The sequence below is a fragment of the Dipodomys spectabilis genome, unplaced genomic scaffold, assembly GCF_019054845.1.
Source record: "Dipodomys spectabilis isolate Male_0828 unplaced genomic scaffold, ASM1905484v1 ptg000415l, whole genome shotgun sequence".
Taxonomy (NCBI): Eukaryota; Metazoa; Chordata; class Mammalia; order Rodentia; family Heteromyidae; genus Dipodomys; species Dipodomys spectabilis.
The window spans coordinates 2,176,980-2,193,588 of record NW_024871092.1 but is presented as its reverse complement, the minus strand read 5'-3'; the positions used below and the strand labels follow the sequence as shown (position 1 = coordinate 2,193,588).

Genomic DNA, 16,609 nt, shown 5'->3' with positions numbered 1-16,609 from the left:
GGGAAAATAGGGTTAGAGAGATTTGGAAAGGTAAAAGGAGAGTGAAATTAACCAAGTCCTAATCTCACAGAGGGAAATGGATTGGAAAGGATAATAGGAAAGAGAGAAGAAAAAAATTTAAAAAAAGAGACAAGAAGAAACTCTTAAAAGTAATGAAAATTTAAAGAAGTAAAATTGAGAGATGAATGGGGATAGGATGAGAGGAAGGGAGGGATAGAAAGGAGACCTGAAAAACAAAAAAATAAAAATACTTCAAATAATTTATAGGTATAAATAGATAATACTGCTATTAAGGAATTTAATCCTAAGAGGTTTTGAATTGAGTAATACATTTTTGGATTAAGAATGTACACAATGGGGGATAAGGTCTTATAATCAATGACAGGTATATAGGAGGTGAACAGAACAACAAATAATTCATGCAAAAAGAACTAAAGATGAAAAAGTAAAACGAATGAGAAAGAAAGAACAAAAAAGACCAACAGGTCAGTAGACATTTTTTTTTTAAAAAAGCACACACACACATATACACCTAAAATAAAAGTTATCAGAGGAAAAAAATTAATAAAAACAATTTTTATAATTAAAAAGTAAAAATTTTAAAAAGATACAAAAAAAGACTTCTTTGATTTTGTTTTTGGGGGGTTGATGGGATGATCCTGTATCTCCCTTGTGTCAGTAACCAGTCTCTCGGTGGAGTCTCTGGTTTGCTTGTGGTGTTTGGTTTTCTGTGGCTTGATTGGTTTCTTAATTCAATTTGTTTGGGCAGGCAGAAAAAATTCTGTTGGTTTACCCAGAAGTTTGTGATCCCCTCCCAGGCTAGTTCAATGGGAGGGAGATCTGCTTTGAGTATACAAAAGAGGGAGGTGGCTGTTTCCTCTAGTTTGGAGTTGCTGTGATAAGGCTGGGTTCTGGGTAAAGTTGAGGCCTTTCAGCAAACAGTAGCTTTTCCCTGTGGGGCTAGCTTCTGGGACATTCACAGAGCCCAGCCTGGAGCAATGCTCAGGGTTTATGTTTACTGAGTTTCAATTGATTGTCAGGGCTGCTGTAGGGAGGGTCAGCCGCTGGCTCTGTTTACTCAGTGAAGAAAGCTACTCCTTCGTGGGTGTAGCTTTCTCTGCCCCTTTGTGGTGACTTTCCCATGGGTGGAGTTGAGAATGGCAGATCAGGGTAGGTACTTGTGACTTGCTAAAAGACTCTTTTGTTTTCATCAAAGAACTGAGTTGGATCTAGCTGCTTAGCCAGGCCTTTGTCTACATCAAAGATGGATATCTCCAGTGTTGGAAGGAGGGGTGGCCTTCCCTCCTCTGCTACCTTTGAGAAGGATTGAAGATGTCAGTTTTGTACTCACGCTGGAGTGTTGGTTCCTGGGTAGCCTCTGGTCTGCTATCTGCAGGATGATGATATCTGCTACTTGTCAGTTCTTGCTGGTGTTGAGTAAAATCTGCTCGCCCGCTGCATCTGACACATTTGTCCCAGACTCTCTGGGTTGTAGTTATGGCAGCTATGGATGGCACCACAGCCGCCACAGCAACCTCAGCCATGGCTGCTGGAAAATGCTCAGATCTGTCTCCTTACCTGGATTTTCCCTCTCTGCCCAAACTCTCTGTACTGTGATGGCACACTTGGTGTGCCTAGGACTGTTCACTGGAACACTAGAACTGCTTTCTATGTGAGAGCTTGTTTAGCCACCAGATTCTCCTCCGCCATCTTCTCGAAATTTCTGAAGGTGTTTAAATATTACTGGAATTGTTTTGGAATGAATAATGTTCACCTTGACTATCTTGAGAAAGAAATATTGGTTTCTCAGCTCTATAGGTAAGAACTTGAGTGAAAGAAACAAAAGGAAAAATGAGGAACAACTCAACACATTCATTCAAAAGAACCAAAACAACCCAAGAAAACACAAATTAACTCAGTACTCAAGAACCTGCAGGAAATGCAACGATTTTTTTAAAAAATAGCTATGATAAACTTACGAAAATCCTGACTACATGGGAGTCTACTATTGTGAGGATAGTGGTTAAAGCTCAGACTGTACAGAAAGATCTGTACATAATGCAGGCACTTGTTATTCTATATTCCAGGAAGAATAACATGAAGTAGACTGAGCCCACGATCATACACAAGTAGGAAGCAAGATTATATCTGAACTTTAATCAGGACAATTTAGGGCTGGGGGCATGCCAAAGTGGTAAGAACATCCATTTAGGAGACACAAGACACTCAATTCAAATTCCAATATTATGGGTATTAAAGAAAAAAAGCTATGACTTTATATAATGGGAATAATTGCAAGATTTGAATATTTGAGTGGAGAAAAATCCATGAGAGAGATAGAGTTTACCGGTATTGCAATACTTTCTACATAAGTGATAATATTATGTGGTACTCCAGACATAACAGAGTTACCTTGCAAATGAGCATGGATGTGCATTTGGGTGAAGGTAATACTCTATTTACACAGGTGTAAATTAAATACTTTTTGGGGGTAGATTTTAGTTCTTGTACTAAGAGCCTGGGTGATATCTCTGAGTCTTTTCTCTCAAGGCTATCACTCTACTACTTTGAGCCACAGTTTCAATTCTGATTTTCTGTTGGTTGTTTGGAGATAAGAGGCTCATGGACTTTCCTGACCAGGATGGTTTCAAACCATGATTGTCAGATCTCAGCCTCCTGAGTAACCAGGATTCCAGGCCTGAGTCGTCCATGTTTTTAGTAATTTAGTAAATTGTACAGTTACAGAAGTTATAATTTATCATTATAACCTTTATAATATATATGTGTATATTTATATCAATGCATACATATAGAAATATTTTAACATATTTTTGTATCTATAGTAGATTTATGAAATCATCCTTCATAATAAAATAACATGGAAACAAGTTTAATGAGGAGCAAAGCAAAGGGAATTGTCATGTTTCTTGTTGTTGAATGAAATATGAATTGTAAGAATCGGTTTGAGAAAACCATTTAACAAAATGGATAATGACTATTAATTCCAATCCCTTTAGTTGCCCATATTGTGCATCCTCACACATGAGTGTCAAAGTCAAACCACACTTTTTTGTCTTCGTATTTAAATCACATGTTATAATTTAGGGGATAGGTGAAGTAATCAAATAAAGATTAAAATAATAGTAAGTGTGTCTATGGGTTAGAGCTGAAAATTATTTTAAATATGATAATAGCTAATTAAATTCCATATCTCTTAGTTTTACTCTATTGTCATATACCTCATTCCCACATTAGGAAAGTACATAGAAGGTTCTCACTAAATTATGTGTAAAATTATGAAAAAATGTATTAAAAGAATATGGGCACATCGGGGCTGCGAAAGTGGCTTAGTGGTAGAGCTCTTGCCTCACATGCATGAGGCCCTGGGTTTGATACCTCAGCACCACATAAGCAAAAAGAAGAAAGCCAGAAATGACGCTGTGGTAGATTGCTAGCCTTGAGCAGAAAAGCTGAGGGACAGCGCCAGAGGGGCCCAGAGTTCAGGCCCCTCGACTGGACAGAGAAAAACAACAACAACAAAAGAATATGGGCACAGTGTGGTTTTAGCTGATTGAGACCTGTAGGGGGTAGTGTGTTTTTGAGGACCTGAAAAACATTGTGATGGAGATGAAGGAAGGGATGTGCTAATTCTGGCAAACTGGCTAGAGGATTGCTCCCAGAAAAATAGTGATAAATTCTTCTAAAAGGTTAGAGTAAAATCACTCTCACAATCATGTTCACTACTGTACTATTCACCGTAGAGAATTTATGGAAACAGCCCAGATGCACTTTAGCAGAGGGATGGTTGGAGAAAGTGTTGCACATATACACAATTGGATTGCACCCATCCATTATAAAGACTGTTACAACATTTGCAAAGAAATGGATAGATCTAAAATTATGTTAAGTAAATGACGTCACAGCCAGACGCAAAAAGGTCGCATATTTAGAAGTCAGAATTTTATGCAAGTTAAACAACAGTATTAATCAAAGCATGCTATTTGTAGAGGAGTACTTAACAGGTGTAATTTCTTATAAAATTGAACTTTTAATCCAACAAAATGAATACCAGGAGACTACCACTTGGAAAATGTGAGGGGAAGTCAAAGGGAAGAAATAAAGAGACTTATGGAAGTAGAGAGTGAAGCCATGATATTCAATGCAGATAGTATGAAACTAGAAAAAACGAAAGTGGGTTGAGGTTTGGAAGGATGTGAGAAAGTTGTTTAAATATCCATTGTACTTATAAACTGATTCGTTGAATGGAAATCCCTTTGTACAACTATTTAATAAAAATATAATTAAAAACAATGGAGACATCTGATCATAAACCATGAGTCAATATGATAATTTTCTTCTCAGAAATTTTCTTTGCAGCTATTTTCCTCATAATGTCAGAAAATTGAACAACGCAATGTATATCAATATATCACTTTGCATATCCTAAATAGACAATATAAAAATCACAGTAAAAATATTAGAATATATCACATGATAAAATAAGAGGTAGAAAGTATCAAACTCTGATTATTTTTCCAAGTACTTTACCTTTGGTACCTAATTTAATCCTCACAATAATCCCATAAAGTGGAACTACTTCTATTTTTAATTCTAAGATGATGATATTTAAGTCTTCAGAGTTGGAATTACTAGTACAACATTGTACACATGGTAAGTGTTAGCCTGCGTTCCATTCCCACCATATGAACTAACCTCATTCTATTTTATAACTAAATACCAGCACTCAGTCTACTAATTCTAGGAAAATTCTCAAAATTATTGTGCACACTGTAATAATATTTCACTTTATCTTTGTTAGAAAATAGGTAACTAAGTTGTACACCGGTGGCTCACACCTATAATGCTAGCTACTCAGGAGGCTGAGATCTGAGGATTGTGGTTCAAAGCCAGCTTGGGCAGGACAGACTGTGAGTCTCTTATCTCTAATAAACCACTAATAAACTGGAAGTGGCACTGTGGTCCAAGTGGTAGAGGGCTCGCCTTGAGTGGAAGAGCACAGGGACAGCACCCAAGCCCAGAGTTCAAGCCTCATGACCAACAACAACAAAAAAAGAAAATAAGAAGTAACTATAATACGAAAACTCCAAGTTCATAATCAATTTATACCTCCCTGGTGAAAGGAACTGCTAAACTATAGCATTCTTGATTTCTAGCTCAAAATAGTAGAAATCATATTTTATCCCTTCACTCAACACTGCACTTCCTGGGGACCCCATCTCTGGTTAACACAGTCGTACTGAAAGAATGACCTGCCCAATTTCTGATGGAAATAGATTGCAGGTCTTTTGGAGCAATTGTTTCCACATTGTAGCTCACCTAAATTGTTTACCATTAGAAGTATTTTGATTGCTTTTTATACCCAACATTTTGAGAGAAATATACTACTTTAAAATGTTATTAAAGAAAGACTGATATAAAAATCACATTTGACCCCAGATACATATTTTACCTTTCATATACCGAAAAATGCAGTCTTACCTATCATTAATGTTAGGAACGAGAGGTTAAAAATCATAGACACCAAGACCTAATTTTGAATCAAAGACTCTCCAACTTGTGAATAAAATTGGTTTAAAAAGAAATCAATACTACTGCATTTTTAAGTCCCTATGAAAAGGATAATGATCCCCTATGATAATGATAATGATAATGATAATGATAAACTATTAACACTTAAAAATAACTCATTTTCTTGGAAGTAGGACAAAAAACACAAGGTTAACCCTAATCATTTTAAAAAACCTTTATTTATACTAAAAGTTCTCTCGTAACTATAAAGATTCTAAAACTGACTGAAGTAGAGAAGAAATAATTTAACTGCATCATCTACATTCAATGGACTATTAATTCAAAACAAAATTATACTAATAATTAGCTTACCCAATTCATTTACATTCTTTTATTCTATTCCATTTACTTTCATAAAAACTGGGTTTCCATAAAATGAAGCATAAAAAAGCATATGAACCCACTTACATTTTCAGATCTTAACAATATTTATTTCAGAAATTTTAGCTCTACAGTCAATGACATGAAAAAATACTAAAATATTCAAAGGATTTTCAGAAATTGCAAGACTTGCTCTGGGATGTTATGTATATTGGAACAGATATTCAAAAAGCCTTATTTGTTAAAGTTGCCATAGTTACTCCCACAAAAGAGCCATTAGTAAAGATACCTGTGCATGTACAAAACACCTTCAAATGCATCCACAATCTGGACATGACACTTGCTTTTTGTTTGTTCGTTTTTGAAAGGAATATCTAACAAGTATATCCACAATACTTATTTTCAATGAATAAGATGGGATAGTCAAACATAATATGGGTTGGATTATCTCTTAGTGAGAATAAATATAATCTTGCAAAGAAAGTGATTTTCAACAGAAATCCGGAAAGAGTTTATCCAACTTGTGTATCACAGGAATCACCAGAGAATAATACCTGTTTGGTCAAGTAGGTCCAAATCACTCCATGAGTGTATCTTAAAAGTATAACCAATTTAAGAGGTCAAATACGTATTTTGTACTGACAATCATCTTATAGCAATAACTTACTAACTAATTATGTCTGTATCTTCTTATCTAACATACAATAAAAGCTGAAAGCGGTCTCTTTTTCTAACTTAATATTGTAAATGCTTTGATTATGATGTTATTATTAGACAAATAATATGTACAAAGGGTGGTTCCACTGAAATGACATGACAGAACACTGATAAATAAAAACATTGCAACACACTTAGCTTTTTTCAGCCTCACCCTGCCACATTGGCAAGCAACATTGCAACAGCACAAGCACACATATACACATACATACATGTTCGCACATGTACACACACATATACATGCATGCTAAATTCAGGGTTTTTTGTACAAAAAAGTCCAAATAAAATATTAGTGATTAGCACAAATGATAATATGCCTTATTACAAAATAATACATAAACCATTACCACGCATGTTACATTTTACCTGCCTCTCTACATGTGACCACTTAATTTATTTTTAATTAATTAATTACCTTATTAATTAATTTATTTGTTTGGTGCTAATACTAGGGCTTGAACTCAGGGCCTGGCTTTGTCCCAGAATTTATTTTTTTGTTTCAGTTATCTCAAGGCTAGCATTTTACTGCTTGTACAACAGCTCCATTTCTAGCTTTTGCTGGTTACTTTCAAATCAGAATCTAATGGACTTTTTTTTCTTGGTCTGCTTTCAAACCACAATGCTCAGATTTCATCTTTCTGATTAACTACTACTAAAGACCTAAGCCATCAGTGAGGCTTCTACTTTTTCCTCTATAGTTATCTAATGTACATACTTAGATGGTAATTTTAAAATGAGAGTATAGAAGCAAGATGTACAGTGATGATACTGTCTTGTCAGAAATTCATGTTAGTAATGTAAATTTATTCTTAAAACCATACACAAAAAATACCATGATATAGTGTAAGAGAACTCACTATTGAACATTTGAGTCTTAAGAGCTTTCTAATAGATCCATTATTTATTGGTACCCAACATTAGAAAAAGGTATGAGGCATTGGTAAAATAGAAGTGTTTTGCATGACTACATGCATTCCTTCTTTTTATAAGACACTTGCTTTCATCTAAAAAGTAGGCCTGTCTATTGTCTTATGTGATTTTGATGATTGAAAGTGCTTAGTGAGAAGGTCAAAATGTATTAGTAGTCCTTCACTATCAATTCTCATTTTCTTCTTGGAGAATATAATGATCAAATCAATAGTTCAGAATCAGCAAGCAATACTTCAGAATCATGCTTCCAGTGCAAGTGGATCACCAGTAAGAAATCCTCAATACCAATTTCCACAAAGTTTTGTCACAGATACAATCTCCCTGCCTTCTCTAGCTGCTTTACTTTCTTATTCCTTCATTGTACAAGAAAAGTATGATTCAACTGATTTCAGTCAGATCTGTTACTAGAATTATCCATGATTTATTTTACTGTCTGTAATTTGGTAAAGTTATGTCTCTTTACATAGGCTACTAAAAATGTATTTACTAATTTCAAGTAAATACATAAATTCTATTTCCATCTCTTTTAAAAATAAAATTTTGTCTGTTCTACAAATTGATCAGAGGCATGGATTTTGTGGCTAGCTAGGTCATTACACATCTGTCTCTTTCTTTCTCTCTACCTTTCATGGTTCTCATAATATGACTGCTCCATAATTATCCTCATTTATTTTGCTTTTATATTTTTGGTTGCATCATTTCACTTTTTGCTCTGCCATTTCCCAAATCATTTATATAGAAGGCATTATTTCCTATTTTCTCATGCCTAGAATAAGCTCCACATGAAGACATCACTGGTCCTCATTTTCAGTGTGTATGTTTGAATACGGAGGAACATCTTTCCTCTGCTCTCCATCAATTCCCTACTCTCCAGTTAGAATAATTTCAAATAGTAAAATTGGAAAAAGAGAAAATAAATCATGTGAATAAACAGTTGCAGAAAATTCACCAGATATTTCTTCCCAGTTCAACCAATGTGAACTATTAGGGAAATACATGGACACCTCATTCCCAATGGCACTCAAAGCCTCTGGTTAGGCAATTCTTAGGAATATGGGGAACAAGATGAAAAAGTAAGGAATGGTATCAATTGCAGGAAAAAAAAATTGGAGAAGGATCCAAGCAATTTTCTTCATTGGGCTGCCGAAAATATTCAACTTATTACATTGCGGAGACTTCTTTCCCAAAAGGCCACTCATGTGAATAGTAGGGATGATGATGAGTATACCCCTCTTCGAGAAGCCTACAGTGGACACTTAGACATTGTCAGTGAGTTGGTGTCTCAAGCGGCACATGCAATAACTGTAGATGACTGCACACCCCTGCACAGTGCATATACGTGGAATAATACCAGAGTGGCTTCTTTCTTACTTCATCACATCATGATACAGATACCAATGCCCAAACTAATGGACTCTTTTTTTAAAAATTTTTTTGGTCTGGTCGTGGGGCCTGAACCCTGGGCCTGGACGCTGTCCCTCAGCATTTCAGCTCAAGGCTGGCGCTCTACCACTTGAGCCACAGCATCACTTCCGGCTTTTTTTCTGCTTATGCGGTGCTGAGGAATCGAACCTAGGTCCTCATGCATGCAAGGCAAGCGCTCTACCACTGAGCCACCTTCCCAGCCCAAATATTTTTGTTTGTTTGATTTTTGTTGTGGTGGTGTTATTTTTTTGGTCGTACATGGGGCTTGAGTTTTGGGCTTGGGTGCTGTTACTGTGCTCTTCAGCTCAAGGGGAGCACTCTACCACTTGAGCCACAGTTCCACTTCCCCAAACTAAAGGACTTTTGACAGCCTTACATCTTGCTTTCGAGAATTGAGATAGTAAAGATATGCTGGATAGCCTTCTGTTGAACCATTATATAAAACCAGGCCTGAAGAACAATATAGAAGAAACTGTATTTGATATTGCCAAAAGGATAATTATGTATCACTACCTCTATGAAGTTGTGAAAGGCTGTACAAATTGTTCACCGAAGTCCTAATGGTCGGGTTAAGGTTCTTAAATTTCAAAAATGCAAGTCCATCTTTTGTGTCCCTACAAAACATTTTCACAATCCAAATAAGAGCAATATCTTTTTTTTTGGTCAATCATGGGGCTTGAGCTCTGTGCCTGGGAGCTATCCCTGTGCTCTTCAGCTCAAGGTGAGCGCTGTACCACTCGAGACACAGCTCCACTTCCAGTTTTCTAGTGGTTTATTTGAGATAAGAGTACCACAGACTTTCCTTCCCAGGCTGGCTTTGAACCATGATCCTCAGATCTCAGTCACCTGTGTAGCTAGGATTATAGGCATGAGCCACCAGTGCCCGGCAGCACCAATATTTTACTGTAAAAATTCATGGATTCCATGGAATTCTTCCAAGTGAATTTCCTGCCTTGGATGTAAAAATGTATTCAATAGTTTTTGTATACATGTATAATAATTTCTTCAGAGTTTGTGATTTTTTAATCAGAAATAATTTTAATTTACCTGTTGAAATTAGTAGTACAGAAACTAAAATATTTCTGATGCTTGTCTGAAAAAGTATATTTTAAAATATTCTATATTCTATGTTTGCATAATGTTCATAATTTATTTTCTCCTAGATATACTTTGAATTCTACATTATTTTATAATATATAGGTTCATTAATGTGTCCTTTCTGATTGCATTCCATATAGAACAGTTTGATTCCTTTTTTTCTAGGTCTTAATATTATTTTTCTTTGGGATAAAATGTCAGTGTTGTCTAATTTGAAAAGTTTTGTAAAGTTTATGCTATGTAAACGCCTTTCTGAGGTGAAGATTTAATACACTGATGTCAAACTAAATTTAATAATATGAATTACGTGTATTGTTACACTTGTAATTTTGTAATCAACTTTTTAATAACTGTTTTTCATTTCTTGCATCTGAAGAATGAAAAATATGGAATACATCTCAAATTTTCATATTATCCTTGTGCAAGTGCCATGTTAATCTCTGTATTGTAATTTGAGTATACGTGCTGCTGAAGCACGTAATATCCTCTAAATTTAAGTAGTTAATGATGCAATCTTTATACAGGCTTATATCTATGGGTGTCTACTTGTAAGAAGGAAACCTTATTGTTCCTAACAATGCTATCGATCTTATTTCCCTTAAATTCTGTGAATAGTGGAAAAAAATTATATTGATCAGTCGATTGCTCACATTTGCAAAATTTTTTTGTCAATGACTATATTAAGTCTTTTTATTTGGTATTTGATCGTACTCTTAATTATTTATAGATAGATCCAAAGGTGATGGCTTTTTCAAGTACTTATTTATCCAACTGAATTAGCTTTGTGGACCTAATGGATTCAAAGTAAGCATTGCTTAAGAGCTACTTCTAAACTTCTTCAGCTGACAATTTCCCAAATGAGGTGTTACTGGAACTAATGTCTACCTGAGCCTTTACCCTTCTTCCATGTGGGAACAGACCAACTTGAATATCTTACCCTGACAGCAAAGATTTTCTTACTAGAACAAAACTAATCTTGGTTACAAGCGATCATAGAGAGATGAACAGTTCAAATAGAACTGTTCAGACTAGAAGGTATTTTATCAAAATATAATTGTTTATTATACCTTCCATTTCAAAAGTAGCTAAAGCCAAGAAGGTGCAAAAATTGTTCGTATGCATGATTGCTTTTTGTTCTGGCCTGTCTACGATCCAACCAGGCAGGAAATTACACTACTGCCTTTTTATAACCAAATATTTTCAGAGTTGCAGGAGAAGTGCATATGTTTCTCCTCGTTATTAGGCATTAAATTGATAATGTTTTAATCACAGAGTATCCTCTTTCCTCCATGCTGTAAATCTACAAATGGTAAAACTTTAGGTCTAACTCTATCAAACACTGAGGTAGAGATAATGGAATAATACTTTAAAACAGAGTTGCCTTTGATACAGTAACTACCACAGAAAAATACAAAATGTGTGCCTTTTACTTATATATAGTCATACATTTTATATTTATATGTGCTGATTTTATATTTCACACAATGAAACTTACTAGAATTAGTTGATAATTTGACAAATAAATTGATATTTATTTTTTTCCAATAAATAGAATTGGAATATAAATAATTAGGTTTAAAATATATATTAGACTATAAAAAGTATCAATGCAATGTTTTTAGTATAAACTTGTGATACATTATAACTGTTCTTTGCCTTCTGAATCCACATGGTAAAAAAACAATGTTTTCCTCTAATCTGTAATGGATTTTACTCTGCTGCTCTGTTTATTGTTTTAACTCGCCTGTCCCAAATTGTTTTTCTCCATATTTCTGAAGCATTCCTACTGATTATTCCCAAATTTTGCTAAGATGTCTAAAAAATATTATTTTTCTGCAGTACCCATGGGTCCTAGGATCCCAGGTCCCAGTTACCTGCATCAACAGATAACAGGGGCAAGACTTTTCACCAAGGCCCATGCAACATATCAACACAAAGTAATTGAAGACCCATCTCAATTTCGCATATCCTATATTTCAGGGCCCCAATTCCTTGAGATGCAGGAATTAGCAGTAAACAATTGTGAAATGCAAGGCAACTTAAAATGAAGGATGAGATCACAAAATTTGAGAGAAAGTACTGTAATTCAAACATTCAACTTACAGATGACCAGCCCATATGAGTGAACAAGTTCACAAAGTGTCATATGTTTATTTTTAATACCCCTCACCTATGATTAACGAAAGATTTTATTCCAACATAAGTGGGCCAAAAATAGTTACTGGAAGGACAGATCCATAATTGGTCTACCAAAGCCCGAAAACTTGACTTAGAGGTCAAATGTAATTCAGAAAAACATTTGAAGCACTAAGGAGTGCTTCAAAACACTGGGACTTCAGTACAACATGGTTCTGTGGTATAAAAATGTCACTCTCAAACCAATGATAATCTACATTTAATCTGAAAGTATATTCATTTTCAAATAAACTTTTTAAAATCAATTTCGCCAAAATAACATTTGACAAGTTGATGATACTTAGTGACATTACAAGTTTTTCAAGTGTAGGGAGCAAGTTAAATAGAGTTGAATTATTTACACAGCACTAATGCCAAACATGTTCAACCATTCATTAAAGTGTGGAAATACTACCACCCACAATTTGTGTTTTTCAGTAAGAGCCTTTCAGAAATGTGTTAAATAGATCAACCTCCTAAATTTCAAACCCAAACATTAGCTAATAAATTTCATCATTTAATAAGGTACATTTTAAAAAATCACAAATAGTTACCTTATTATATGTTATTTTATGTTTTCCCTCTGTCTTACATAGTAAGAAATATGACTTTAAGTCTTGAATATGAGTACTTATCAGAGATATGACAAACATAATATCTGTCTTCTACTTCTATCATATTCCTCTCTAGGAATAAATTTTAATTTTCTTCTTTTTCCAAAACTTATAGGTAGTAGAAAATATTATTCCATGTAAAATAAAAGAATCACACCATTGTACAAAGCCATTTATAAAAATTCATAGTTAGGAATACATTCTAAGCCATTTTTTAACTTTCTTTTTGACTAAAGATTAATCTTACAAACAGTTGAGAATAAAATCATGTTTAGGTGCTTCCCATCTCCAGTCTTGCAAATTGTTGCTGCAGATGAATGAATTATGGAAATATAAACTGGCATCAGTTAAAGAATATGCAGGATTGAAACTCCATGGAATGTATATAAACTTTTCAAAGTATTAATAGACAGTTTAACAGAATGACAATCAGGAAGTTGAAACCAGAGAGGAATTATAGTAAAGACATAGAATGAATGAAAAATGAACAAGGGGCAAGTACAGTTAGAATACTGAATGTACACATATGATGAAGGAAGTGGTAAATTGGAAATAAATCTTGGAGAAAGGGTTGGTTGAGAATGATGGAAGGAGTGACTCTGATCTAGGAGCATTGGACAATTAGATGGATATATTTAATTGTAACACAATTGCACAACCCTTTAAAATTCAGTTAAAAAACACAACAAGAAACAAAAACACACAAAAATCACAACCAAACAGCAACTCTAGAGAATATGAATATGACCACTCAAAATTTTAATCAGTTAATGAAGGGCAGTCTTGGGAAAAGCAAACAAAGCTGTTCAAAGAGGGAAGTTTGGGATAGGCAGAATTTTGAACAGAATTAGATTGTCTAAGGTTATAAATCACCTATATCTGCTGCAAACAGTATCTTTCTTCTACGAGTTTTCTGTCTGAACTGGATAATCCAGTCCTGAGACACACTTGGTAGCTTGTGAGGTAGAATGGAAGAAACAAGATCAAGAACCAATTACTCCACTGGAGAGAAAACAATCCTCTATATTTTCTCTAATCTCTCTTCACTACTCTTTCTTGATACTTTTAAGTCAAATTGCTTTTGAATTATATTTTTTCTTCTTTCTTCTGGCAAAGTAATTGGTCAAAGTAATTTCATTAAATATTATTTGCCATTTTCTTCTTTCATGCTGTTTAATTGGCCAAGTGAGTCCATAAAACTTCCCTCTTGCATTTGGTTGCCATGAAACAACATCTATGTTAATGAGGAGAAATCTAAAGTAAATCTTTGTCTCCAGAAAACAGTCCAAGAGGCTGTGATCACAAATATTTGGCTATATATTTTTTCTTTTACCTTGAAAGACTTCTTGTATCTAAAGTGCCCACAAAAATAAGTACTCCATGACTTGTTGGTTCAATCAGAATTGTCTAACCTCAAAGATATATTTGCTAACAAGATGCTTAGAGGAAACCAAAAAATACTACACTTTTTATCTTCTCTCTTAAGATTCTCCTTAGATACCATATCAGGAACAGTGAAGTTATTCTATGCAATATTATTTCAATAGATTATTTTTCTCTTGGTCTTGCATTTGTTCACCAAGTTGTATGGAGGAGAATAGAGTTAAATCACCAATACCTTGGAAGAAAGTGTCTGTTACAAAAGGACAATGCTTCTATGTCCTACTTCTATGTCCTCTTATCTTTTGCCGGAGTTCCAATTAATCACAGGTTCTTGGCTTCAAGTCTAGTGAAGCTGAAGGACCATACGGGCTCCACCACTGCTACATCTTCATTATTTCTCTTTTAAAACTCTTTAAGTTGCCTCATTTGGATGTGGAATATATTTTCATGTCTTCATTCAATCAGTTCTGCATTGTAGTGAGCCAAATGCGCTCTGTAAAATCACTTTAGGGAATAAAAATATTAACACAATTTATATCAAAAAGTTTTGGCCTCCCTTCACTGCTGAAGTCATTATGCTTAGCTAAGGCTTCTAAGAAAATTTTTTTATTATTTTTTCCATTTGCTCAATTCTTTTCTAAACTTTTTGGCATATGTAATAAAAGAAGTCTTCACTATCTCATATTAATAAGAATATTATTTTTTGTGAGCCACTTAGAAATGTCAAATCATTGGTTTGAAGTATTCAATCAGATTTTTTTTCTGTGTTTCACTGCTTCACGTCCAAAGACATTGTGGAAAGTGTTACAAACAGAAATGTGTAATACCAACACCTTCTTTTATTGTGGAGGGCACTTTCTCCCTAAATATTTTGACTCAAATTATCTTTTTCAGAGAATTACTGTTTGGTAATTAAAGGTAAATTTACAAATTTTGATGCCTTATTTTTTTAAGAACTTTTAATTTAAATTCCAATACAATCTGGTTTCAAACAGTGAGAATATAGTTCCTGGGTAAGGACAATTCCAAGGGAACCTAGAGGACTTACAGCAAGGTTTCTGAGGTTTGTTTGTTTAGTGTGAAAAAGAGCCATCTTCATCCACATTGCTCCCTCTCTACTAAGTCTCCTTGGATTTCTTTGCATGAAAGCCTATTCTTCCAGGCAATTTTAAATTTTCTTAATAGGCTAAGTTGTTAAAAATTTTGAACAATTAAATTTTACTTGTCATAACTTTAAAACCCTTGAAAATCCTTTATCAGAACCGCAAATTCACCAATCCTAATTCCACCTTTACCATCAAAATGTTAACATGCTGTATTCATGATATAGTATCCATGCAGCTATTATTTTCTAGTGGCTTTGTTATGCGTATATATTACCATATTAGATGATGCTAAGCAAAATGAATTCCAAGATATGGAACGAGATTTTTTTTTTCATTTGTGGTTGTTGTTTTTGATGAACTATGTGATTTCTGTTTTCTTTGGGGTGTTCCCCTATGGTTTATCCCTGCTGTATGGTGAGACAATGGTGAGCATAATGGTGAGACAAAGGACAAAAGGCAAACCAATGCAGTAGCAATACTCACAAGACAATATTTTGGAAATGTACTTCACAACTTGTGAGCGGTGAAGGGGTGAAGGAAAACTGTGAGAAAAATGAGGGAGTGTTACCAAGTTTGAAAAGTTATGATTTAATACCTTACAATTATTGTAACCCCACTGTACATCTTTTTTATAATAAAATTGAAAAAATAAGCTGCATAAAATATAATTTCACTGTATTGGCACAGTAAATAATATTCTTTATGTAGTAACATTTTAAAAATCAATACTATTTGGCATCTAATTTGAATTAATTACCCCTTCTTTATCAGAGGGTAATCAACTTGCATGTTATCCAACTAGACAATATTTTCACAATATACTTGCCAAATTTTTTGAAAAAGAATAAATTTAGTATTTTCTCATTCTAAAAATGAAAACAGTTTAATGCTATGGAAACCCATAACTTTTAAAAGTAAGTAAGTTTTTAAGAGGACAGAATATATGTGTTCCTCAAAATTCTTATGACTAATAACTACTCATTTTTAAATTCTCAACATACCTAAGAGATTCAAAACAGTACCTGTTTGCATGTTATGTAATTCTGCAATAGATGCAGTTTCCAATGGGGTGTTACAGATTGAGAAGTAAATAGAAAAATAGCCACATTCTGATAGAGGATAAAACTGTGAAACATGTGTAATAATTAATTATTCAAGAGTAAGCAATTTTTTATAAGAGTAAGCTATTATGTTTATGACCATCAATCCCAAGATTTATGCCATAAAATCATACTAGCCCAACAGTTTCCA

At 34.2% G+C, this 16,609-nt stretch overlaps 1 pseudogene; it reads right to left on the bottom strand.

The window, feature by feature from the left end:
* Positions 1-10,460: 10,460 nt before the first annotated feature.
* On the bottom strand, positions 10,461-10,557 carry LOC122097138 (annotated as a pseudogene).
* Between the last annotated feature and the right edge of the window lie 6,052 nt (positions 10,558-16,609).